Source organism: Microcaecilia unicolor, chromosome 4, assembly GCF_901765095.1.
Source record: "Microcaecilia unicolor chromosome 4, aMicUni1.1, whole genome shotgun sequence".
NCBI lineage: Eukaryota > Metazoa > Chordata > Amphibia > Gymnophiona > Siphonopidae > Microcaecilia > Microcaecilia unicolor.
Window position 1 is genome coordinate 165,841,320 of NC_044034.1, and position 24,057 is coordinate 165,865,376.

Consider the following 24,057-nt stretch of genomic DNA (forward strand, 5'->3'; position numbering starts at 1 on the left):
CATAGAGGTTGCCTCCTTTGGTCTCTCTGAGGGTGTCTCCCGAGTCCTGTTTGCTTCCAGGAAAGATTCCACTCATAGGTGTTACTCTTTTAAATGGAGGAGGTTTGCCGTCTGGTGTGACAGCAACGGTCTAGATCCTTTCTCTTGTCCTGCACAGACCTTGCTTGAGTACCTTCTGCATTTATCCGAGTCTGGTCTTAAGACTAACTCGGTCAAGGTTCATCTTAGCGCAATCAGTGCTTATCATTCACATGTTGATGGCTTGCCGATTTCTGGACAGCCTTTAGTCATGCGCTTCATGAGAGGTTTGTTCTTGTCAAAGCCCCCTATCAAACCTCCTCCAGTGCCATGGGATCTCAATGTCGTTCTCACCCAGCTGATGACAACTCCTTTCGAGCCACTGGATTCCTGTCATCTGAAGTACTTGACCTTGAAGGTCATTTTCTTGGTGGCTGTTACTTCAGCTCGTAGGGTCAGTGAGCTTCAAGCCCTGGTAGTTCATGCACCATTCCTTGTCTTTCATCATGACAGAGTAGTTCTCCGCACGCACCCAAAGTTTCTACCGAAGGTGGTGTCGGAGTTCCATCTGAACCAGTCAATTGTCTTGCCAACATTTTTTCCCCCTCCTCACACGAGCCCGGGCGAAAGCAAGTTGCACACTTTGGACTGTAAAAGAGCACTGGCCTGTTACATGGAGCGGACACGCCCCTTCAGACAGTCCGCCCATCTGTTTGTTTCTTTTAATCCCAATAAGAGGGGAGTTGCTGTCGGAAAACGCACCATCTCTAATTGGCTAGCAGATTGCATCTCCTTCTCTTACGCCCAAGCTGGGCTGACTTTGGATGGCCATGTCACGGCTCATAATGTTAGAGCCATGGCGGCGTCACTGGCTCATCTAAAGTCAGCCACCATAGAAGAGATTTGCAAAGCTGCGACGTGGACTTCGATCCACACATTCACATCACATTACTGCCTTCAGCAGCATAGCCGACGCGACAGTCGGTTTGGGCAGTCGGTGCTGCAGAGTCTGTTTGGGGTTTAGAATCCAACTCCACCCCCCTAGGCCCATTTTATTCTGTTCCAGGCTGCACTCTCAGTTAGTTGAGTTTGGTTTCAGGTCAATTTTGTTTTTGTCCTCGCCGTTGCGGGACCCAATTGACCATTATTTGTTATGTTGAGTGAGCCTGGGGGCTAGGGATACCCATCTGTGAGAATATTGGCCTGCTTGTCTTTGGAGAAAGAGTAGTTACTTACCTGTAACAGGTGTTCTCCGAAGACAGCAGGCAATATATTCTCACAACCCTCCCACCTCCCCTTTGGAGTTGTATTCCTCTAATTCTTGTAAATTAACTGAGGAATGTGCCCGCGCGGCGGGCGGGAAAGTGGACGCGCGCATGCGCACTGCATCCACCCACGCGACAGGGGACATTTTAAATTTTGTCATGGACTTTGCTAGAAAGTCCTCCGGGCCGACGTGACGTCACCCATCTGTGAGAATATATTGCCTGCTGTCTTCGGAGAACACCTGTTACAGGTAAGTAACTACTCTTTATCCTATATAATAAAACGCACCTCCAACATTCTGAAGCTAACTGCATTGACATCACATACTTCCGGGTTTGTCACAAGCACAAGTGACCAACCACACGAGGTTCCTCGGCTTCAGAATGTTGGAGGTGCATTCTATTAAATAGGATTGGTCAGTTCCTTGAAGCACAGCCAGAGCTCAGCATCCTGCCTAGTAACGCTCAGACACCAGAGAGAGAGGGGGGGGGGGGGGCTGACACCAGAGAGAGGGAGGGAGGGGGACCTGACACCAGTGAGGGGGGAGAAGGTATCTCTGTCACACAAACTCTCTCTCTTTCTCACACACTCTCTCTCTCACAGTCAGTGTCTTTCTCTCTCTCACTCTCACACACTGTCTCTCACACACTCTATGTCTCACACTGTATCACATTCACTCTCTACATGTCACACAGTCACTCACACACTCTCTTGATCTCATAAACTCAGTCTCACAGAGAGTCTGTGTCTCACACACACTCTTTCTCTCACACACACTGTATCTGTGTTAAACACACTCTCTGTCTCTCACACTGTGTCTCACATACGCACTTGCACACACTCTCTCTTTCACAGACACACTCGCACCCAGACTCACTCTCTCTCTCTCTCACACACACACACACTCGCACATTCACTCTCTCTCTCACACACAGTCACTCTCACATACACTCTCTCAAACATACACACTCCGAGGTAAACCTTGCTAGCGCCCGTTTCATTTGTGTCAGAAACGAGCCTTTTTTACTAGTATAGGATAATCAGAACTACACACCAAGCATGTGTTGAGGTAAAGCCACCACTTGCTTAACCTGTTCGGGTTCTTTTTCTGACATGGAGCCAGTTACCAGTCCTAGTTGCCACTCCATCCCGCTCAACCCAAAAAAAACTCATCAATACTTTACATTTTTATTTTAACTTTACATTTGTTTTTTTATTTGAGTTTAATTTGTTTAAACTTGATTATGTATGTGTTATTGTACTCCATCCACTAAATTGTACGTGGAATATACAATTTTTAATTTTAAATAAATAAATAAAGGACCTACAGTAAATAACATATGGTAATGCAGCAGCACTTTAGTGCATCTGGTTATGCAGCATGAAGTGACTTGCCCAAGCTCACAATGAGCATCAACAAGACCTGAACCCTAGTTTCCAGCCTATTGCGCTACCACTTGGCTACTCCTCCATGCATCTGTCTAATATGGTCTTCTGTGCAAATACATAGCATGATCTTACCCCTTAATAGTGAAAAACAACAACAGATGGAAGCAACGTGTTTCTTCTGTTGATTAGATCTGAAAATTATGTCATTACAGCTACTTAACTATTTACAGGTAAACAAATCAAACCTCATTAAATCTCCCTTAATTGCTAACCCTGTTTAGGTGTGTGTAAGGAGAAGGAAATTTTGTTCAGTAAAATGCACATTCTTAATAAGAGCAGGCTCCGCTCTTGTTTAATGTATTTTTAACTCATCTGTTTATAATCTTGTGTTTGAACACATTCAGTGTTAAAGGTTTAGGGTAGCAGTTCTATGAGTGGGCACCTCTGGGTACGTGCCCCAATTTCTTACGGGGAGTGCTTATTCTGTAATAGCATTTGGGCACAACATAATAGCATAATCTGACATTGGCATACCTTACATTTAGGATTTAAGTGCCCACACTTTAGAGGTTGACCAATGATTATGGTTTCAGTGCCAAAACCAGCCTGAAATCTGTATTCAGCCTTTTTCAGTTTTGGTCAAAAATGCTTGTATACTCTCTCCCGACTCCACATCAACTGACAAAAAGAGCCCCTCCTCAACTCAGCCCCCCAGTGGCAGCCCCCTCCTGGGCCTACCTTGTCATTGGTGGGTAGTGGGCATAGGAGCATCTCCCCCTACTCCATGTCAAATGGCTTTCAGAACTTCCAGCAGCAGTCTTGTGAATCAAGGATTGCTTCTGCTTGTGCCAGTTTCAATCTCATAATGGCTGCCAGGACCTCCATCAGCTCCACACAATTAAGAGCTGATGAATAGAGCTGTGCTGATGAGGGCACAAGGGGAATGGTCCTTTCTTTCACATGTAAGAATGCCCATTCATTATAACCTAATAGCAATATATTATATCTTGCATATAGAAGGTCACTTGGTCAGTCTACACCTGCAATCTTGTTAGGAAACCAAATCTTGGGGTAAAAATATTGACCTTTTTCACACATTTGCTTATCGCTGTAAGGCCCATACATCTTAGAAATATCCCCATGAAGCAGCAATAGAGGATCGGTTTGAAGGAGTTTGGTGTACATTTTTGATGGAGATAAGGGAATTGGTTGTGACTATAATATATGGAGATTGTGTGAAAGAGAACGAGGCCTGTATGAAAGGGACTGGGGAGGCTGTACGAGTAGAAGGTCTAGAAGGCAGAGGACTAGTATGAAAGAAAGCCTGGGGCAAGGGTGTATATGAAAGATGAGTGTGTATGCATGTATTCATATTTGAGATGAGATGAGGTGCACCTGAAATGGAGAGAGAAAGTAGGTATTGTTGGTGGGGGTAGAAAGAAACAATGAGGACAAGGAAAGTGAGGACATGAGGCCCTCTCTATCATCTCTCTGAATTCTCCTGAGATCTGAAAACCTCCTTCTCTCCCTCTGGATCCCTTCCCCAAGAACTCAAAAGCCTCTCTGCCTTTCTCTTTTCAATTCACCCCTCATTTGTCTTCCTGTCTCTCTTTTCCCTCCATGATCCTTGTGCCTCCTCTCTCCATCCTGATGCTCGCTCCTATCTCCATCCCTAATCTGTCCTCCTTCTCCTCAAGTTTCTGAAACCTCCTCTTCTTCTCTTTTCCCACATCAATACCTGAGAGTTCTCAGCCTTAAAATTCCCTAAATCACAAAATAAATCATTCAGACTAAAAGCAAGGTCGGAAAAACTACTTTAGTTTTATTATGCAAAGTAAATGTGCATTATTTAATATGCAAAATCATTCAAATTTAGGCATATGCACCATATATTTTCTGTAGAATTTCAAAATGTTGCCATATAATATTCTAACGCCTGCCATAGAGTCTGCCTCTGAGGAAACCAGGAGGCTCTAAAGTCTACTGTATTGAAGACTGCAATCTACTGTAAGGCCTCTGGATGGCACTTTTCTATTTTATGGGATCCGTAATATGCTGTTTTCTGTTCAGTTCTTGTTCTCACTGATCCCTCACTATGGCGATGCAACTCATTCCCTGTCCCAAGCCTTAATAGATGAAAAGCTCTATGTACTAAAAGTCCTGTTGCAGATTTCTTCTGTGTGTTGTTCTTGACTGTGCTGAAACAAACTCACTCAAGGCAAAGGTGTGCATACTTCAAGGTGTGCTCTTCTACTTGGTTATTTAGGGAAAATTTACAGAGAAAAAATGTATGCACATATATTGAACACTTGATAAAAAAAAACACAAACACTTTAAGAAAAATTTTCCCAGAAACTCATAAATTGTGTGTTTCAGATTCACCTGGAGAGTCTATTATTTGCAGTAAGCTTTTAGCAGGATTAGCTTCTCTTACAAGCTTTCTGAGTTAATGGAGAGGAAAGTAATTGTATTACAAGGCACCTAATTTGTGTGGCAGGTGTGTACATATGTTACACCAGTCTTCTAAGGGAAAATAGCACATACTTTCAAGTTTCAAGTTTTATTTAGACTTACTAATCCACCAGTCGGGAGTACCATCTAGTCGGCTTACAATATAATGAATGTTAGGAGTAGAGTATAGCAAAGTGTACGTATAGACTGACAATTGACAGTGAGGAAAGGGGAGGAACTCCATCTTGTTGAGTGAAAGTGGGGGAGGGAAAGAACAATAGGGAAGCTCTTCGTTATTCAGCTAGGCGTTTTGTGCTTAAAGACTAGTTGAAAGCATCTTGAAACAGAAACGTTTTGAGGTCTAATTTAAAGGTGGAGAGTGAGGTCTGATTCACAAAGAAGTGGGCAGGAGATTCCAGAGATGTGGACCTTGAACTTAGAATACTGAGATTCGAGTATGTTCATGGTGGATTTGTTTATAAGTTGGAACAATAAGTAGATTTTGATCCTGAGAGCAGAAAGAATGCGATGGAGAATGTAGAAATAGTAGGCGGTAAACGTAGAAGGGTTCTTTAGAAGTTAAGACCTTGAATACTATAAGGAGCAGCTTATAAGTAATTTCATGGGATATAGGGAGATATAATACAGACAGAGAGGGTAATACAGTATACAATCAGAGAAACCAAAAGAAAAAAAGCAACACTGTCCTAGTCTTGAAGGCCCAGTGTTGCTTTTTTTCTTATGGGATATAGGGAGCCAATGAGATTTCTTCAGAAAGGGTGTGTGATATGGTCAAATTTCTGAACTTTGTGAATAGTTCGAATACTGGTATTTTGTACTAATTGTAGGCGGTGTAAATCTTTGAGTCTAAGTCCTTTGTAAAGTGAATTACAATAATTGAGTTGTGATTTGACAAGAGAGTGTGTCAGGATATTTAATGCTGAAAGATGTAAAAGTGATTGAATGGAGCGAATAACGCGTATTCTAAATAGAGAGTGTTTTACTACTTGTCCTATTTGAGAGTGAAAAGAAAGGTCATTATCTATTAATATTCCGAGAATATGGGTGATCGAATGCTGAGGAATTGGAGTATTGAAAAGAGTAACGAGCATTTGGAGAATATTGGAGGAATGATTAGTAAAGTAGAGAACTTTAGATTTATCAGGATTAATGATAAGGCAGTTTTCTTGTATCCAATTTGTTATTTTACAGAAGTTGTCATTGAGATTTTTTAATATTGGTAGAAGTTGGGAGATCTAGAGTTGCGAGAATTTGAGTGTCATCTGCGTAGACATATAAGGTAAACCCCAGGGATTGAGCTAGTGTGAGCAAAGGCGAGAGAAATATATTAAATAGAAGGGGTGATAGTACAGATCCCTGAGGAACTCTGGAAGTGGGTGAATACAGAGCTGAAACTGAGTTAATGTAGCATTGGTGGTTTGCGAGATAAAATTGGAACCAATTTAGGACAATACCTGAGATACAGATACTATGGAGGCGGTGCAATAAGAGACAATGGTCAATTAAGTCAAATGTGGCACTAAGGTCTAGAGATAAAAGAAAAACAGAGAGCGATTTATCAAGCTGTGTACGGATATATGTAGTGATACTCAACAGAGTGATTTCTGTATTCTTTGGGCTCAGGCCCACCCAGTAGCAGCACACCTATGATGTGGCTGGCAAGGATCCCCAAGCCCCACCAGCCAAAAACTCCCAACAACTGTCCCTCCTTCATACATTTTAAATAGCAGATCTTCACCTGCAGCGAGCAGCAACTGATACATATTGCTCGCACCAGCCCCACAGCCTTCCTTCTGACGTATTCCTGCCTAGGCAGAAACAGGAAGTTGCATCAGAGGGAAGGTACAGTGGGGCCAACATGAGCAGTGTGTATTAGTTTCTGCTCGCTGCCAGTGAAAATCTGCTATTTAAAAGGTATGCAGGGGAGGGAGAGACCAAATCACTTGTGGGACATGGCGGAGTTCTTCTGCCCACCCATCTTGGGCCCAGGCCCACTCAAAATTGGGGTCTGGCTACGCCCCTGCTGTATTATGGTACTGGTGAAGACCAGATTGATGTGGATGAAGTACATTAGTTTTGAGGATAAAGCTTGCAAGTGAGTATGAACTATGGCTTCCACTATTTTAGCTAGAAAAGGGAGAGTAGCTATTGGTTGAAAATTGTTAGGATCAGCCTTCGATTGCGATTGATTTTTAATTTTTGGGTAAACAGCTGCAGTTTTCCAGATCGCGGGGACCTGTCCTGATAAAAGACTAAGATGAAGTATAATGTGAATGAATGGGAGAAATGTATCCAAAAATTTTTAAATAAATTTTGATGGAAGAGGGTCAGCGGGAGATGTGGTGGCACTAAGGGACATAACAGTGTGTTTGAGATCTGGACAGAAGGGATATGAAAACTAGTCAAGGAGCTACTAAAGGTTAAGAGGATAACTGAGGCAGTGGGAGTTAATTCTGAACAATCTCATGGAAAGTACTTCTATTTAGTTATGCACTAACACCTCCCTCCTCCAGCTGCCCCCCCTGCCCACCCCACCCTGCTACTCCAAACCATCCCCTGCAAACTGTTCTACTCAGGTTAGATAAAATGTATGCACATACAGGCTTATGCAACAGTTTATGTACATGAAAATGCTTTAAAAAATTACCCCCAAATGTTCAGACTTTCTGCATACAGCAGGCATTTGGTTTCGGTCCTGATACAGATGTTAGAGGGTACAATAGCCAGCATCTCTGTCTTACTCCTGTTTCTGCCTGAAGCTGTCTATCTGCATGTCTACTTTCTAGCTGACAATATGATATCATCACATCCCAAGTCCTCAACCCAATTGGAACTGGAATAAAGATGCCAAAGTAGAATCAAATATTTTTTTCAAAGTCAACAAAATATATCTCTCAGTTGCATTCATCTTATCTCTGTCATTCTCATTCTGTCTGTCTCTCTGGCTTCCTTTTCTGATCTCTAACAGTCCTCCTGCTTTGTTTTCCCGTCTCTGTGCCCCTCCCTTCCCATTCCTGTCTTTTGCCTATATATATATATCCTCCTATACCTTCTGTCTCTCCCTCCTCTTATCATTGTCTTTCTCTCAACACTTCTTATCACTTCTTTCTCCCTTACTGTCTCCTTCTCCTGCCCCCCCCTCAGGTTTCTTATCTCTGTCATTCCTCTGCTTTGTTCTCCTTCACCCTCCTCATGTCCTTTCTCTGTCTTCCCAGGGTTCCCTTCCCTCCCTTCCCTTCCCTCCACCTCTCCTGCTCCCTCAGCTACCAAGCAGATTAGCAGTTTGCTCAAAGCTGACTAGAGGAGGGTTATTAAAAGCAGTCTGCAATGTAAATACTTCCATCCTCACACTCACCTGCTTCTCCCATACAAGAGATGACTTTATGAATATTAACAATGTGCTGATTGGTGAAGCAACTCTCTCTTCACCTCTCAGCATGAATAAATATGTGAAAACAGATGGCAGATATGAGACAGCACAGAGACTGCAGGCAGCATATAACATAGACTGCAGAACTGAGACATTGTATATAGTATAGAGGAAGCACAGATATGACAGGCAACTTACATGCTACAGACACAACACTTACAATATGAAGATGGTAGACAGTATGGCAACACCACATATATTAAAGATATCACATCCTACAGAAACTGTAGAGAATTAGTGAGACAGCACAGATAGGCAGAATATATAGCACAGAGGATGGAGAACCCCCCTACCCATGGAGGGCAATGTTCCTGGTGCTTACACAGGACCCCACTGACACTAGATTTGGTACTGAGTATGGAAACAGGAGAGACACGACACATACAATTCTGCTCTTCTGTCAGTATAATGCAATGAAGCAACATTTAGTAGAGCTTAGAGGCCAATCCTACAAGGGGCAAGAATCATTCCACCCTCTTTTTTGCTCTCTTTCCCTTTCCCTCTGTCTTTTGCTTCCTTTATTCCTCTCTCCTCAGAGCCAGGTCTTAGTTAGGGCACAGACAAATGCTGAAGGCACCCAGACTAAAATGGAGTCTGCTCTCACTTCCTTTAAGACCATCTACCAGCACCACTTCAAAGTACCATCATGGAATTTGGTCCAATATCCACCCTTGTTTTCCAGTGTCCAGGGGACTCCTGTCAGCACTCCAAGTTTCAAGGGATGATCCCTGCCCTCACCTGTGGTTCTGCCCTTTGGGAAACAAAATCTTAATCCGTTCTTGCTCATAGATGGAGAATCTAAACTTGAATTTGAAGAAGTGAGATGAGGGACAATCTCCATTCCTCGTATCCTGTTCTTGTTTTCCTCCCCTTTCTCTTTCCTACACCTCTCACACAACCCTCCCCCCCCCCCCCCCCCACCCACCCACACACACACACCCACCAAAACTGGTTACAAAAGAGAGGGAGAATGAAAAAAGCAGAGAGAAGAAAGAGGTCCTGGAGAAGAAAACCTCCCAGTTAGCGATCCAGTGGACTGCTCCTAAAGCCTAAAGCTGACTAGTGATGAGGTGACTGCTGCTCACATTACAGGGCTTTGGTATGAGTCCAACAGTTCAACACTCAGTGTAACACTTGGCAGTTCTACATCTTATCTTCCAACTGGGGACCTCGTGATTTCAACCAACAACCATCTGATGCTAAAATAAGGAAGTGTCTGCTGAGCCAAAGGAACTGGTTCACTCCCTTAGCTGAACCAGTATGAGATTTGCAACTACTTAAACCTGCTTCTTAGGCTCCTCATCCTCTCACCCCACTGCCCTTCTATAGTGAGCATCATGGGCAGACTTATACGGTCTGTGCCCTGAAAAAGACAGGTACAAATCAAGGTAAGGTATACACATGAGTTCATCTTGTTGGGCAGACTGGATGGACCATGCAGGTCTTTTTCTGCCGTCATCTACTATGTTACTATGTTATTAAAGGTGAAAAGGGAAACGGTTCCAGCCAGACAGGTTCTTCTGGCTTCATTATCAGATGCTGCCTTATTTTACCAAGCTATACAGCTATTTAAATACAAAGCTAGAGTCAAAATGTCATTTAATTGGGTTTGCAGAGGGATTTTGTACTTGAGCCAGTATGAGCTAGTGCAGACTGGTTATTTTCAGCTGTGTTTGCATATACATCCCACGTTTGCTAACTGCAAAAGACAATGCAGAGGAGAGGAGTAGGCTATGCTTCAAGCAGCAGGCTAAGAACCAGTGAAGGCTGAATTTGTATCTGCCTTCTCCCACTGGCACTACTGGTGATCTTGGACCAGTGAAATCACCCTCCTTTGCCTCAAGTGCAAATTAGATATAAGCCCTCTGGGGCAGGAACCTACAAATTATATTTGAAGTTGTACCTCACTTGGATTTGGAAAAATTACTACTACTACTACTATTACTACTACTTAACATTTCTAGAGCGCTACAAGGGTTACGCAGCGCTGTACAAATTAACGAATAAGGACGGTCCCTGCTCAGAAGAGCTTACAATCTAAAAGACGAAATGTCAAGTTGGGGTAGATGAGATTTCCTGAGAAGAGATGAAGTGATTAGGTGCCGAAGGCGACATGAAGAGGTGGGGCTTTGAGCAATGATTTGAAGATGGGTAGGGAGGGGGCCCGGCGTATGGGCTCAGGGAGTTTGTTCCAAGCATGGGGTGAGGCGAGGCAGAAAGGGCGAAGCCTAGAGTTGGCGGTGGTGGAGAAGGGTACTGAAAGGAGGGATTTGTCTTGAGAGCAGAGGTTACGGGTAGGGACGTAAGGGGAGATGAGGGTAGAGAGGTAAGGAGGGCTGCAGATCGAGTGCATTTGTAGGTGAGTAGGAGAAGCTTGAACTGTATTCGGTATCTGATCGGAAGCCAGTGAAGTGACTTGAGGAGAGGGGTGATATGAGTATATCGGTTAAGGCGGAAGATAAGACGTGCGGCAGAGTTCTGAATGGACTGAAGGGGGGATAGATAGAAAAATGAGTAATTCAATTCAATAGCACCTGTTCTACTTTTAAATGAATAATTTTATTTCCCAGTGCTGTCAGTCTGGACCCTTCCACTAGCAGTTCATTAAAGAATATATGGAAGAATACTAAAGTGTTAACAGCTGAATGAGGCAAGCAGCAAATGCAGAGACTCTGAATCAGATCCCCCTTCACTCCCTTCCTTTGTAGGTCACTTTTTAGTGCCCCCTTCCCACCCCCAATGTGCACCCTGAGATTGCAAGTTCTCTGGAGCAGCTACAATATAAACCTGGGGCCTGATATTTGAAAGGAAGCTGGGCTTCTAAATTTAGGCTCATAAGTTAGATGCATAAATTTGTCCCGAGTTTTTAGTCAACTATGGGAACCAACGTTTTCTGCTAAAAGTTCCACTCCTAAATTTAGGCCTGCCATTCATTTGCTCTTGCTGAAAATCTGCCTTTAATCTGTGCCTGCTGACACCCCCTTTTAAGCCCCCAAATGTAGGTGTTTAGTGAAATTTCAAGCATAAATTTAGGAACTCAGCCCTAGTAAACTTTCCAAGAGGCTAATTTAGTTAGAAGCCTAATTAAATATAGGAGCCTAAAACCTTTGAATAGCAGCCACCTGGTGTTTATCTGTGAGAGAAGAATGCAGACAAAAGAACAGTGTTTAAGTGTGTGGTGATCTCTTGAGTCATTATCTTTCCAGGTCTATGTTGTCTGTTCACTGTATATTTGGGGGAGGGAGAGAGTGCCATCCCTATCCATCATCCTATGTTGTCCATTCACTGTATATTTTGGCGGAGGGGAAGTGGCCATCCTATCCACTCACCTAGTACTGAAGGAAGATTTATGTTTGTTCAAAGAAACATATTATCTTCTCTGATAAAAAATGTATAAAGGGATTATATTTAAAACAAAGCAGGGGCTTGATGTCTGTTTACCCCATAAGAGTCCCCTGTAGGCACAACTGTGGTCTGTGTCCCAGGGCAAAACAAAAGGCAAGCTGGCATCTTATTACCTGTTTTATTCTGATACTGACAGGTATAAAACTGTCTTTCTTGAGGCTGAATTTTCTTTACAAACATAAAATAAAACAGAAAGCTATGTTCCATCTGTGACATCTGTAATTTGGTTTCTCCCTCTGGAGACTTGGAAATAAGAGAAGTCACTCATGGGCCGATGATCAGAAGCAAACACAGGCGCTAGAGGCTGTTAACGCCATACTAGTGCCTGTGCTTGCTACCGCCCCATGATCAGAGCCCCCGAGCGAGTGAAACAATGCGTTCATGGGCTCTGAATGCAACTAGCATGCAAATGCATGCAAAACAGGGCTCTTGGCGCAAATAGCATTAAAATGCATGCTAAACTTATTCATCCCCAATGATCAGCGATCAGCGCACCAAAGATTGGCACGCTGGCCACGGCAAACCCTATGCCAGCTCGGAGCTGGCGTTTAGGGTTTGCAGGCACCATTGGGGAGGAATGGTGAGCCCTGTCTAGCATGCATTTGCATGCTAGCTGGCCCCCATTCCTCCCAATGCAGCAGCCCCGGCAGGAACCCTGACCCATCCCGACCTGAATCCCCCTCCCCCCAGCAACAGGGGGCTGGAGGTCCGGGCCCCACCCCCTGACACAGGTTCAGGGGGGCTGTAGATTAGGTGGGTCTCCAGCCCCCTAACCCTCCCCAGCATCCCACCGCTTTCCTGGTGGCCCAGTGGGCCGCAAGTAAATTCTCCCTCTACCTGGTGGTCTAGTGGCCCTTCCCCACCCCCCCTACCTGCAGTTGGAAGAGGAAGGTGGCCTTCCTCCTCTTCCATCGGCACTGCCTACAAATGGCAATGCCCAGCCCTGCCCAGTGCATACTGGGATGCACTGGGCGGGGCTTCTACCATACAAGGGAGAAAGCTCCCACAATTGACACAGGTTCAGGGGGATTGGAGATCTGGTGGGTCTCCAGCTTCCCATACCCCTCCCAGCATCCATCGAGGTCTCCTGGTGGCCCAATGGGTAAATCCCCCCCCCAACCCGGTGTTCTAACGGCCCTTCCCCATTCCTCTACTGCAGTTGGAGGAGGGGGGGTGGCCTCCCTCCTCTACCATTTGGTGCCGCCTGCCTAAACAATGGCAGCGCCAGCCCTTGGTGTAAAGCCCTGCCCAGTGCATCCCAGGACAGGGCCTCACCATCCTCCCCATGATCACAGCGAATTGCGTGCATAAATTTGAACGCAATTATCTCTGATCATAGGTCTGTTTAAAGCCCCACGCTGTTCCCAGCACTATTTTTTAGAGCGCTGTTTGGAACAGTGCAGGGCTTTGATCATCTGCTATCAGAGATTGAACAGAAGATTTCAGTAAGAGCAGGAGAAAGAAAGCTAGAGAAAACAAGAGAGAGAGGAGAAGAGTAAAATGAGATGGACACAGAGATAGAAAGAAAGGAGAGAAAAGAAGAAAGAGTAAGAGATAAAGAAGAAAATGTAGTAAAAGAGGGCAAAGAAATAATGGGAGGAGAAAAAGGGGAGGAGAGAGAAGGATGTGGATAAAACAGTGAACAAAGAGGCTAAAGGTGGCAGGGCTGTTGGTAGGGGTGGGCAGAATGGACACCAAATGAATGGGTGACTCAAGCCTTTGCTGTCACAAATGCAGTGAAAGTATAGAAGCAAGTTCCCCTATGGTTATGGTTGACTTCATTTGAGCCAGCTGCATTGTCATAAGAACATAAGAATAGCCATACTGGGTCAAACCAATGGTCCATCTAGCCCAGTATCCTGCTTACAACAGTGGCCAATTCAGGTCACAAGTACCTGACAGAAACCCAATTAGTAGCAACATTCCATGCTACCAATCCCAGGGCAAGCAGTAGCTTCCTCCATGTCCATCTCAATAACAGACTATGGACTTTTCCTCCAGGGACCTGTCCAAACCCTTTTTAAACCCAGATATGCTAATCACTGTTACCACATCCTCCTGCAATGAGTTCTAGAGCTTAACTATTCTTTGAGTGAAAAAATATTTCCTCCTATTTGTTTTAAAAGTATTTCCATGTAATTTTATTGAGTGTTCCTTCCCTCAGCCAGTCATAACATCAGAAGAGAACCACTCACCCATCCAAATGAACATCAGAGGGGACCTCTCCTTGTCCATTTAGGACACCATTTATAGAAAAGATTATTAGACCCAGAAAGAGGAAAATAGACATCTAGAAATTTGAAGTTGACAATGAAAAAAAACATCGCAGTGAATTCTGAGGTCAACTCTACCCCAATCTGTACGGTTAACTTTAACCGATATGCCCTGCTGAAAAGCTGATGACATGGGTACTTGTCCTCAATTAATTGGTTGGTCTATAAGGTGCTATTAGCTTCTGTTTTATTTTGGTTGTTCCTAGTGCCATTGGGGTTTTTTTGTTTGTTTTTTTTATATGCCAGGGAAACAAGTACTAAAGGGAGTATCATTATTGGATCCTGTGTCCCCTGGTATGGGATAGGCATTGAATATGTACTTGTGTATTTGCCCTGTCACTCTGGAACAATGAGCTCCAAGTCATAATAACCCCTCCTGTATTTGCAGTCATTAGTCTACACACTCACATTGCTGTTGATCAGCATTGAACATAGCTAGGTATAACATTCAGATTAAATCCTGGAAGAAAGATCAATTAACCATTTATTAGCCATGTAGATTCTGGAAAGCCACTGACACTGGGGTGGAAGTAAGTAGGAAAGGATCGATTCTGTGGGATCCTGTGGGATTCCATCAGTGCTGGGACTGATGGACCTTTGATGTGACCCAGTATATCATTCTTATGTACCCTTTATTGCTCTTTTTTACATTTGCAGTTTCATTTTTGTTTTTCTAGTTCTTACCAATTAATAAAATGATTACTCTGGATTATAGGGCATTTATACCTACAGTACTGCCAAAACCTGGTCATATCAGGTTTGTATATTGTTGTGAACATTTTAACATACTGTATTAAAGAGGCTGGTATTCAGTGGGAGATAACTGAGTAGGTGAGGCTCCAACCCGGTTATCTCCCACTGACTAGATGATCCCTTGATTTTCAGTGGCACATAATTGGATACAGCAGCTGAAAATCCAAAGCGACCACTGCTGCATTGTCTAGTTAGTGGCAGGGTGGTCGGGGGGGGGGGGGGGGGGCAGAGTTACATTACATTACATTATGATCTTATATCCCACAAAAATGATCAAGTTCGATTCAGGTAATAATGACTAAACTGAAGCATTCTTCAAAGATTACAATACAAAAATTCTTCATTCAGAACAATAGAAAGATATATCATAAACCAAACGCAGAAAATATTTTTTTCTAAAGAACATCTTAAGTAGCCTTCTAAATTGACAATAATCATCTGTTTGTCTCAGAAAAAGAGGAATAGAATTCCAGCATAGTGCTGCTTGAAATGAAAGAGAGGCTTGAAATATTCTTGCAGCTTTAACTTTTTGGACTGAGGAGAAACTTCACAAATATTGATTCCTAGTAGATCTAATAATACTCTCATTTAAAAAAAGCAGAGATTTGATCATGCATTTCCAAAAAGGCTAAAACAGCCGTGTTACATTAGAATCTTGCCTCTAAAGATAACCAATTTAAACATGACAGAAGTGGAGTGATATGCTTGTGTTTATCAGCTGCAAAGATTACTCTCACCGCAGCTTTCTGTACCCGTTGCAATTTAGTCTTCAATATCTTAGAGCAACCAACAGAGAGTTGCAATAGTCTGAATTAGAAAAGAAAAGACATGAGAGAGGGAATCCAAAGTGCACCCAAAGGAACAATACAGCAACAAAACCACAAGTAGCCTTCAAGAATGGGGTCTTCAACTCAGTAGTTTATTGAATCAGACCCTACACGGTCCATGTTTTGGCAAAATCGCCTGCATCAGGGGTCTTGCAAAGGTCTCAAATTGCAAGATGGTCAAACAATCAATGTAGATTGCTAAATTTGGATACACAGAAAAGATGCCGACAAACGGCATGGGTGCAGAGATACAAAATGCCAACAAAAACCTCATATGCTGTGAAACGCTCTGCTGTAGAGTTGCAAATAGCCACTGGCTAAAAGTCTGAATTAGGCCTGGAATTGAAAATCCAGGTCAAAGCCTGCCCATAGCTATCAGTGCCTTTGAGATCACTGTCCACTATGAGCTGAATATTGGGCCCAAAATGTTTATGTGTTTGGTTTTAAATTTGTTTTATTGACACAATTCACCCGATATTCAGCCCATGGCAGTAAGTGGCATCTGAGCTGCTCATATTCAATGCTGGGGCATGCGCAGCTCCTGGCATTGAATATCTGGGTATCAGAGGTCACCCAGAACTTAACCGGGCACATTTTGCATATATGGTGGGACACAGGCAGTCAAACGTCAGCCAAGGAAGTAAGTACTGGAAGCCTGTTGGAAATTCCAAGACTTCCACTAAATATTTTTTTCTAAATAGATTTCATTTGAGAAAAATTAATAAGCTACAGAATCTGGCATCTCAGAGCATTTTGTTTAGAGTTCATTTTCCCAGCTATACAAATATTGTCTCTAATTAAGGCCTCTTTAAAGGCTTTCAGACTAGTGATTTTCTTAGAGTAATCATGCAACTAGGCTTGCTGTTATTCTAATTACAAATCCAGGGAGGTACATTTAACTTCAGCCTCCACTGTTAACTTGCAAAGCTGAGACATGCACCTAGTGTTGACTATATGTATGTCATTATGAGACTCATTTTCAAAGCACACAGACTTACAAAGATACATAGGTTACTATGACGCTCATTTCTGAAACAGAAAAATGTCTAAAAAGTGTTATAAAGCACCATTTGGATGAATTTCTTCTCAAAATGTCCAAATTGGTATTTTCAAAATCTATTTTGTAGATGTTTATCTATGCAATTCATCTGCATTGCATCTGTGTTGGAGGCATTTCAAAGGTGTATTTAGGGCGTTCCTAACATTTGGATGTTTACAGCCATAATGGAAAAAACCCCCAAAATATCTAGGGTGAAAACGTCAACATTTTGGTCTAGACCTGTTTTTCTAATGAATAAGACACAAAATGGTGCCTTAAATCAGTGTTTCCCAAGACAGTTCTGGAGTACCCCTTGCCAGTCAGATTTTCAGAATTTCCGCAATGAATATGCATGAACTTGATTTGCATACACTGCCTCCATTATATGCAAATCCCTTTCATGCATATTCACTGTGGATATCCTGAAAACCTGACTGGTAAGGTGTACTCCAGGACCGGACTTGGGAAACACTGCCCTAAATGTTAGATAACCACTGGAGGGATTTAGGGATGACCCCCTAACTCCCCCAGTGATCACTGATCCCACTCACCTGCAAAACTGTGAATAAAATAGTACTCACCAGCTTCTATGACAGCCTCAGATGTTATATCCAGGTCCATTACAGCAGCATGCAGGTCCCTGGAGTAGTCTAGTGGTAGATGCAGTGCATTGTGGACAGGTAGACCAAGGCCCATATCTCCCCCTACCTGTTACACTTGTGGTGGAAACTATGAGCCCTTCAAAACTCACTAAAAACCCGCTGTATCCACATATAGGTGCCCCTTTCACCCATAAGGGCTATTGTAGTAGTGTACAGTTGGGGGTAGTGAGTTTGGAAGGTTCATCCAACAGCCACGTGCTTGTTCAGTGCAACTTCTTGCTGCCTGCTCCCGGGGTGGACATCCCCATTGCCCTGCCCTTGGTATGCTAGAGGGGCAATTCTACAAGGTGCACCTAAAGTTAGGCCACCAATAATATACACATATTTATAGATTAATAGCATTTATGTACATGATTGGCACCAATAATTGGCACTTACATGTATAAACGCTAGGCACTTTTCTATAAAATGTGCACTTCAATCCTTAGCACATAACTGCATGGAGGCATTAACATGAATGGAGCATGGGTGTGCCATGGTCATTTCACCCAATGATACGTGACTTATAGAGTAATATAATTCTGTGTGTGGCATGGTGCTCTTAGACATCCCCACTTAGGACTGTCATTGAATTGGCATAAGTATCCACGCCTAAGCATTATTATAGAATTGGCGTTACGCGTGGAGTTTTGTGGTGCCTAATTTAAAGTTATCAGTCATGGGGGTTTTTTAGACCAATGAAAGAAAGCTGACCCACTTGAGAAGTCATTTGTTTGTGGTGTCCTCTGTGGTCTCTGACGTTTTTTTTTTTTTCTCCCTATATGACAAATAGCTTTCAACTTAGCCGCTGGGTGCCATTTCTAGTATAAGCTTAATTTGGCCTCAATTTATAAAATTGCCACCTAAGATTTTTGTGTTTTGTGTGAAGTGCTGTGGTCTAATGGAAAGTATTACAACCTTCAAAGAATTCACTTGACTTTAGGACCAGAGCTCTGAACATCTCAACTTTGTCAACAGATCTCTTCTCAAAGTCCAATCATAAGCAAGGAATGGGGCCTGATGCAGTCACACCGAGAGCCCTACCTTGGCTCATGTAGATCCAGGCACAAGAACAGAAATCCCCCCCTTCTGGTTTTATAACAGGAACAGTGATGCCCCTTCGTGCATTACTGTGCATTTTAGGTATGGAACCCTCAGGCTGCAGTCACAGAACTGGTCTGTTTCCTATACACCAGAAGCTTAATTGGCTCCCTATTGAGTTTTGTGTGTCACTTTTTACATAACTTCAGAGTTGGATACGTCAAGGACCTATTAGTGAAGCTAGGAAGTTATTGCATTCTTCTCAGCCTTTTCTGCTAGTTGAGCCCTCCCCTTACTACCAGAAAGTGTATCTGTTGTTGTGCTGGTCCCAATCATGGAATAAATTACCCTTCTATTATATGTTATTAAGTGTCATCTAATCACCTGGCTAAGTAATATTTCTTGGGTTTACATAACTTGTAATATTAAAATTAATATCTTCCTCTTACCTCATATGTTACCTTTTACATCTCCTATTTGTTGTGCTTCCTCAGTAGAACTTACATCTCCAGAAATAGATTTTGAGCAACTTTTTAAAAAACTTTCCAAGATCATTATTATTTTCTGTGATACAACCGAAGCGGTTTGCATATTATATACAGGTAATGTTTCTGTCTCTAGTGGGCTCACAATCAGTTTTGTACCTGATGCAATGGAAGGTTAAGTGATTTGCCCAGGGTCACAAGGCATCAATGTATCTTTCTATAGACATGGACTAATGATGGTCTAGGAATCTCTCCTGTTGCTTCTCAGCTACCTCCAAATGGGGCCCAATTTTACATTAGGCTGAGGGATACCTGTACTGATCCAAATACTGAGTTTGCTAAGCTTATTTTTTTAAAAATCACTGATCATATAAATGTGCATCTGTGGTAAGATTGGGAGCATCATGCTTTGACACCACATCAGCACTATCTTCATCTTCCCCCCGGCACTGTCCTTTCTCCATCCCTCCACCAGAGTGGGAGTGGGGAGCAAGGTGCTGAAGACGCTGTGTCTAAGGGTATGTGTAAATCAGAGCCCAACAGCTTTACAAGCATTATCCAATTGCTTCACCATACATAGTTCAGTATAGAGCACCACTGTCTTTTGGGTCACGGGTTTTCACCAAGAACCCTCCTTAGTTTTAATTTTATTCAACCTTCCCATGACTCCAGTACATTCATTTTGTTATCTTGGGGTGACTACCAACTCTCAATTGCCATTTGAAGCTCAGATTTCCCAGATACTCAAAAAAGGCTTCTTCTGGTTTTGCCACTTACATTCCGTCCATAGATTTCTTTACTTTCCATCTTTGCATATACTAATACACTCTTTTATCTTCTCAAGATTAGACTATTGTAATACAATTTATGCAGGTATTTCTTGCATATAGCTCCATCTCTTTCAAACTTTACAGAACTCTGTTGCACATTTGCTGTTCCAGGAAAAGAGATCAGACCATATTATGCCATAAGTTTTACACCTACATTGGCTACCAATACAATTTTGTATCTGGTTCAAAGTTTTATTCATTGCCCACAAACTATTGCACCTAGGCAGTCCCCTTTACCTTTCATCATTGATTATCCCCTATACCCCTTCTTGCTCCCTTCGGTCCCTTGATACTCAATGTTTAGTGTTGCCATCCCCCAGATTTTTTTATTATAAATCCACTAGGGCCTCTGATATTCTTTTTCTTGGTACCAAGTCTCTGGAATGACCTATTACCACATATTAGAGCTGAGCTTTCCCTTCCTAAATTCAAAACCTTATTGAAATCACAATACCTTCAATTGGCTTTTTATCTCCCATCATAAAGATGACACCCAGTGCAACCTGTGTGGACCTGCTGAATGGGGGAAGGGGAAAGAAAAGAAAAAATATTTTTCTCTTTTCTTGTATTGTATGAGTGTGCTCTTTTCTATCTTAAATGGAGTTCCTTCCCACTTCCTAACCAATAAATTTTGTTTTCATTTTCTGTAAACCACTTTGGCCTCCTCTTGAGTAAAGGCGATATATCAAGCAATAGAATAAACATGAAAATAATAACATGGCATGTTCTTTAAGACTGTGTGCTGTGGTTACGACTGAGCTATGATCTTAACAGTGTGATGATCTTTTTGGATTAACCCTGTATTCTTTCAGGAATGGTTAAAAGAATCATTCAAGACTTTTTTTTATGACTGTTGTATACATAAAGAGGAAACTTGATTTCTGAGGACATTAACTGAAAAATAGCTTTCCGAATCCTGTTTTAACTATTCCCAGATTAGACACTTAGGTGTCCTTTTATAAAGGCGCACTAGCATTTTTAGCACATGCTAAAAATAAGTGTGTGCTAAACACTAGATATGCTCATATATTCCTATGGGTGTCTCTAGTCTTTAGCACATGCTAATCATTAGCATGTGGTAAAAATGATAGCGTGCCTTTATAAAAGACCCCCTTAATCATCACCCCAGGGATAAAGGAAAATAGAGGTAGGTAATTAAACTCTGGAATTCTTTGACAGAGAATGTGGTAAAGGCGGTTAGCTTAGCGGCATTCAAAAAAGGTTTGGATGGCTTCCTAAAGGAAAAGTCCATAGACCATTATTAAAAAGAACTTGGGGAAAATCCACTGCTTATTTCTAAAATGTTTTGTACTTTTTTGGGATCTTGCCAGGTATTTGTGACCTGGATTGGCCACTGTTGAAAACAGGAAGCTGGGCTTGATGGACCCTTGGTCTGTCCCAATATGGCAATATTTATGTACTTATGTACTTTTATTTCAGAATATTTTTCTGAATAAATTCTTCACTTAGGGTCTAAGATCTTCTATATTAGGAAGCACTTACGGTAGCATCGCTGGGGAATGCTTAGGGCCCAATTAGCTGGAGGAACAGTATTAAGTACAGGGATTTTATTTGTAGGCAATACATTCTGAATTTTAATTTTCAATAAGGTAGCGTGATTTGATTCCTTTTCTTAAAATTACAATATATGGATATCATCTATCTTCTGAGAACCAAATTAATTACACATCACCCTATCACTGTACCCGGTAACACTACTTTAGGATGGAAGGGGGAGGGAATCTTTCATTGTCAGATGAAATAATTGGTTTGTCCAAACCTGAGATATATTAGCCAGGGGAAAACCTAGCTATTATAGATGAGATTGTTCACTTTATGTGGATTATACGGAAAAGGCAGACTCTTAAATATTTAAAATGTTTAACATGTCTCTTTACTCAATAATCTTTGTTTTCAAACTGAATTCTCAATCTTTTAATATATTTTCTTTTCGTCCCTTTTGCACCTAGTTCTTAACTGTTTGCTTTCATATCAGTCATAAGAAAAAAAGCAAGGGAAATAATACCACTCCAAAATAAGAAATTGAAACAATAAATATGTCTAAATCAATTTTAAATGTCCTAAAATTTCAAAAGGAAAAACTCTCTCTAAGATAAACCTAGCTCAGAGGCATCATATAGCAATTATATAGGCTATGAGATTTCCTATAGCCGACAGCTATTCCAGATCTGGAGCACTTAAACATGTACTAATCATCTGCCTCTGATGCTAAAGCATGTCTTTTAAAAGATTTTTAAATTATGAACAGCTTTTATTCAATTTAAAAATCAAAATCAGCAACCCCAGTACTTAACTGACACAAAGCTGGCACAGCGCTGGAAGTAATTGAGACTCTTGATACCCGCTACAAATAAAGCATGGTGTTTTGGTTCCACAGAACCTGCTTCTGGGGTAGTTCCAAACCAGGTCGCTGAATAAGGCTACAGCTGCATCACTCAAGCGACAACCATCAAAATGACGCTAAGGCTAAAATATGTGCTTTCATTGTTTATAGCAATATCAGTGGTGCTGAGGGTGGGTGTTGGGAATGAGGGAAGATGGAGTCCCATCTCCCACTCTAGCTGCAATGGGGGAAAGGAAGAAGATTCAAAAAGGGCATAAGGATGAGCAGTGTTGGCTTTGATCTTTTTGAAACTTTTATGAGCATCTTTTTTAACAAGGGGGAGTTTAAGAAATATACTGAATAAACATAATTGAGGTAATTCTATAACTAGACACCTCAGTTAAGTGCCCAATGCCATGTGTTTAGCAGCATTTCTATAATGACATCTTGGTGCCAAGATTTGCTGTAGAATAGTGTAAGTTGGGATTAGCACATCCATGTTTACGCATGCCTTCTTATATCATGTCAGTGGCAGGCATATACTGGCTAAGTGTGTGCCATATGAAGCACAGAATGTTTAGTATTCTAGAAATAATGCACATAACTGGGAGACACACCTATGGCTCACCCATGCTCCAGACCAAGGACATCAAAGTAGGGATGTCAAACAGCCTTCCAAAAACGTCAGATGAAAACAGAGGTCTTGGGTCTTTATCAAATGTGATGCTTGAATAAAGTTTGACCTCTGTTTTGTCTGTTTCACTCATGCTCCACCATGAGTACACTCCCTTGCAGTTAGGTGCTATGGCACCTGGGTGCCACCTTATAGGATGGCATCTAGGATACTTATAGGCACCTTACTGTAAAGTAATTGTGCCTTTGACCTGCATAAGTGGCATGTATCTGTAGATACCAGTTTATAGAATTGCCCTGAATATGGCTCAGTTCCATACCAATGGCACTGAGAATAAGATGCACTAAATTAAATGAGCCTTTAAAGAACAAGTAGATTACCCTGGCATGCACTAAAGCCCAATTTCCGACGACAGTAGCAGCAAACGAAAACAGAATGCAGATGAGCAAATTGTGTAGAAACCCTATTGAAATGAGATGTACTAAGGTTTTCCGCTTGCCCTAACGCTGGAAAACTCCGGAAAAGCTAACAAGAGGTCTGTACCTCTCGTTGGGGCTGCCCGGCTTCCAAAACTTAAATGGTAAAAAAAAAAAAATTGGGAGGGGGCAAAAACGCTCGTCAGGAGCGTCCTTTATTGACGGCCTTGCCCCCCACCCGAGGTCGCTGCTCCCCTCTGCATTAAAATCATAACTTTAGGCAGCCCTGGCCCCCCTCCCTTCCTCTCTTCCTCCTCATATTTATTATCAGTCTGTGCATTTGGTTTCTCCCTATCACCTGTTAAATATGCTGCTATCCTTCAAACCATGCTGAGCTTTAACTGTTGTCCTTGGTTTCAGCACCCTGGTCAAGGAATGTGCAGTAGGTTAGAGAAAAGGTGTTAACAAAAGTGACAGTCACTCTTATGTATACATTCTGTGCAGCTCATTTAGCCTCAGACTTGAGAAAGTCTGCTGCGTTATCAGGAATCAGCTAATATTTACTTTTGTGCTTGCCTTGTTAGCTATTTTATTAATGAGGACCTAAAACTTTTCCAGTGAACTGAGACAAAATGTGTTCTGCTGATTGCAAGCAGTGTGCTCTGGACTATGAGGACCTGCTTCCTCCACACACCAGTATCTCTCTCCCCCACACCTGGACCCCATTCATAGATGGCCAGACAGTCTGATTTTCATTCAGGATCTAACACTTGCCAGGAACCTTTCAATAGATA